Source organism: Leucopleurus acutus (genome assembly GCF_964270905.1).
Source record: "Leucopleurus acutus genome assembly, chromosome: 6".
In the NCBI taxonomy this organism is placed as follows: Eukaryota; Metazoa; Chordata; class Mammalia; order Artiodactyla; family Delphinidae; genus Leucopleurus; species Leucopleurus acutus.
In genome coordinates this window covers 4595553-4599437 of record NC_139149.1, presented here as the reverse complement: position 1 = coordinate 4599437, position 3885 = coordinate 4595553, and the positions used below count along the sequence as shown (strand labels likewise).

Genomic DNA, 3885 nt, shown 5'->3' with positions numbered 1-3885 from the left:
TGGAGGAGGCAGGGGTGGGATGGGGCCAGGTGGGGGATGAAGGAGGGAAGGAGGGGGCAGGCAAGCTTGCCAATCCCTGCCCCCTTTATCCTGACTGCCCACTACCTCCCTGGGCCTCAGCAGAGATCCCTCGACAGGCCTGGGAGTGAGCAAGACGTGTGCCAATGTTAAACAAAAGTTAAAAGGGTGAGAGAGTAGAAAAATATTAGAATGTATAGCTGAGCCAGCCCACCCTCTCACTGTCGCGGAGAAGCCCGTTGGGGGTTGGCCCCCGCCTACCGCCCGGGGAGCCTATGAGTGCGCTGGACTGTGGGTCCCTTCAGATGGTGGAGGTTTTGTCTGTCCCATCTGTGGTAAGAAAGGGAGGAAGGGAGGAAGCTCAGGAGCTGGTGGGAGGCCCAAGAAAATGTGTTCACATAGCCTGTCGTGCCAGTCAGGCCCTCCCTGGAGTCTGGCTTCCCCAGGATGACTCTGAGTTGCTCAGTTCAGAGGTGGAGACGCTGCTGGGTAGGTGGGAAGTGGGTCAGGGAAAGAGGAAAGGCTCACCACACAAGGCGTGTTCTGTCATGCTCAGACACAGAGACTCCAGAGTGGGACTGATCTCCAGGTCAGGCTCAGGGACCAGGCAGTCTGGAGGGAACATGAGTATGGCCCGGGGGGACGAGTGGACCGGGAGCGAGTGGGTGCGCCGCACAGAGCTGCAGCTCTGGCTGGGCATGCTGTTGCTGCCACCAGGGTTGGCGAAGCACAGGTTCTGTCGACCCTGGCCCCGAAGGCTGGAGCTGGTGAGTGCATGTCAAGGGGAGATGCCCCCAATACCCGAGGGACTCAGAAGGCCCATTCTGCCAGGCAGAAAGACCTGGGGAGGCATTGGGAACTGCCGCTGAGTCCACCGGGCCACCCCCATCCCCACAGAGCCAGCTATGGGGAGTGAGTTGAAGTTGAATGCCCAGCCTTTCTGCTGCCGGTGGTTCTGCATCTCTAGTGTGGCTTTGCGTGGGAAGGTGTGGAGGAGCTTCAGCACTTGCTGTTTCCAGGACAGCAGCCATTTCTTCTGTGTCTCCATGAAAGGCTCATGAGTAAGGCACTTTTCGATGAGCTGAAGGTAACTGGTGATGCTTTCCTCATCTGGTCAGGACACTAGCAGCTGCGTGCACACTTTGCCCATCACCCGTGTAAACTGACTGGGAGTGTCTCAGTCAGTGCCGGTGCTGGCTCACTGCCATCAGTGGGAGCTGGAGCTGGTGGAGGGGGGTAGCCCTCTGCAGCTGAAAGGTCCTTGGCCTCACTACCCTTATCTGTGTCAGGGTGATCCAGGGGAGGCTCTGCACCTGGCAGTGGTGGCTCCCCCCCCGAAGACCCCGTCCGTGGCAGTAGAGGTTGTGGCAGTGGTGGCAGCCACAATGGCCTGGAGGACAGTGGCCCTGATGGGGGTGATGATGATCTGCTGTAGCTCCCGCAGAGCGTTTCACAGATTCCCGCCTTCCAACACATCCTTCTCCAGGGATTGGAGGGCACTCTGCCTCTCTCGTAGCTTCTGGATGCTCAGGGCTATCTTGTGGCAGGCACCTTTGGTCACATTCTGAGACTCCAAGTGCTGCTCAGTCAGTGTCATCATCTCCTCATAGCTCATCTGTGAGAAGAGGGCTGTGTACTTGTGGAAGTGGAGGCTCTTAAGCCACAAGGGCACATCTTTCATGTCACTGCCGTCCTCCTGAAAAGTGTTCTGGCTGGAGCACTGCTCCTCCATCTGCTCACTGCCAGAGGAGGCCACGCTGCTCTGGGGCGAGAGGGGTGTGTGGCCAGGCATGGTGAAAGCAGCCCAGGCCCTAAGGTCCTCTGGACTCGGCCACTCACCAGGGGCCTGGGGCTTCGTGGGGATGAGTGACATGGAGTACTTCAGTGGGCTGGGGTGAATTTGGCAGGGGAGAACTGCATTTGCGTTGCTCCCAATATTGTTGATGGCTGGTGACACTAAGCTGGGTGGGTGGAAGGGTACTTGTCCATTTTCCTTGGGTGGCTTGTCCTGCCAGCCTTGTCCTGCCTCCTGAGGCCCCAGCTCTGCAGGGCCACCCCACTCATTTGAGCCCTGGCTTGAGTGGTAGGTGGGCTCAGGCCGGGTGTGGAAGCCACTAGTTAGCTGCTCTTCCAAGTGACTCAGCCAGAGGGCCAGCACACTGCGGTCCTCCAGCATGGTGGCTGGGTGGATGAGGGCATAGGAGAGCACCTGGTGGCTCTTCTTGATGAAAGCATTGCTCTCAATCGAGTAGGCCAGCCATTTCTACAGCATCCTCATGTACTCCGATTTGGCCTCTGTGTCACCCAGCTGAAGCAGGTGTAGGTGGGACAGCAGGAGGGACACCATCTTCTCTTTGGACTCGTGCTGCCACTGGCTGACACTGGCAGCACTGTTGGCCTCTGACTCCAGCAGGTGAATGTCATTGTTGTCTGACAGTGAGTGCTCCAGGCAGAGCTGCAGGAAATGGGCCTGGGTGTGGGTGACCAGTTCCAGAAGTGACAGCAGGGTCACTGGCTGTTCACACTCATTCCAGTCCTGGAACCAGCCAGCGAGGATGCCCACATGGTATCGGAATATCATGGTGCCAGTCATGGGGCCAGGGTGGGGGAGAGAGTGGTGGCGAGGGCCAGCTCTGTCACATGGTCTTGGCTCCAGATTCCTATTACCTCTCCCCTGAGGCCCAGGGCTTGAGGACGTTCCCTGACATGGTGGCAATGGATGGTGCAGGGAGGAGGACACCTGCTCAAGTAGGGGGAAGTCTTGGTCTAGCCACTCCTCTCCAGGCTCTTCAACAGATCCTCAGTGGGACAGTTGAACAGAGCAAACTGGCCTGGCTGTCAATCCCTCACAGGCTAACTCCAATCAATTGGTAGTGGCTGCCTGGAACACTGCAGTGAGAAGGGTCCACCTCAGCCTCCACTGTTGTTGCTGCCTGGGCCTCCTCAGGCCACTGCCACCCCCTCTCTAGCTCACAAACTCCCTTCCCTCCTCCCACATGGACCAACATTGCTGCCACTGCCTGGGAGTCTTGTTTCTTAAGAACAACTTAGGAATGTGTATCAGACACTGTTATATATGGCCTTCATGTAGGAACTAAAGATTTTTGACTCTGCTGTACTACAGCTGATCTATTATTTAAATTGTTACCAGTTTTCCTGGCCCAACTGCTATCCTTTTTTATTACATGTTCACATTCTTCTAATCATTAACTCTAGAGCCAGCCTTTTGAGACTCAGGGAAGGCCTGAGAGACTAAAGCAAAACCTTTTTACTTCAAAAGATGGGGTCACAGCACCTGGAATATGGCTTCAATCCTCCCTTTTCTTTGATACTTCTTAATCCTGAGGGTGACAACTGCTTTAGCTACTTCCTGCTGAACAAGGGTGAAGTTAAAAATGGTGAGGATTAGAGGAAAATCACAGACTTTGTTTTCAAAGAATTTTCTTTTCCCAAATGGCACTCTTGAATCCTGCAAAATAAGCAGAGAGGCTTTCTCTTTCTTTTCCCTGGCTTGCCATTGTTTCTTTTTGTAATCACAACTCAATAGGAAAAATAAAAAGGTTAATATAGAAAGGGGAATGTACAAGCCTTTTACATAATCAGAAGGTTCTGGTCATTGGAAGAGGCAAGAAATCCAACCTATGACAACTGAACAAGTATTTGTGTCATCTTTAGTTAACTGCATTATCCTTTTTCCTCCCTTATATAAAACTATTTGAACTCACAGCTCTTTGGCACTTTGTTGAAGTACCTGTTGAAGTAGCTCAGAGTCTTCCTCTAGCTTATCTTTTGGCTAGCTGTCTTCTACCTTTATAACTGAACTTGGGGGCTTGAATTCTAATTCCCAGCATATGTAATCATCAATAT

The 3885-nt window shown here is 53.8% G+C and overlaps 1 pseudogene across 1 annotated transcript; it reads right to left on the bottom strand.

Annotated features, from left to right (window-relative positions):
• Positions 1 to 319: 319 nt before the first annotated feature.
• On the bottom strand, positions 320 to 2599 carry LOC309963490 (protein Smaug homolog 2-like; annotated as a pseudogene). The gene is made up of 2 exons: positions 547 to 2599; positions 320 to 348 (listed from the first exon to the last, which is right to left on the bottom strand). The product of its transcript is annotated as a protein Smaug homolog 2-like (transcript).
• Positions 2600 to 3885: the final 1286 nt, after the last annotated feature.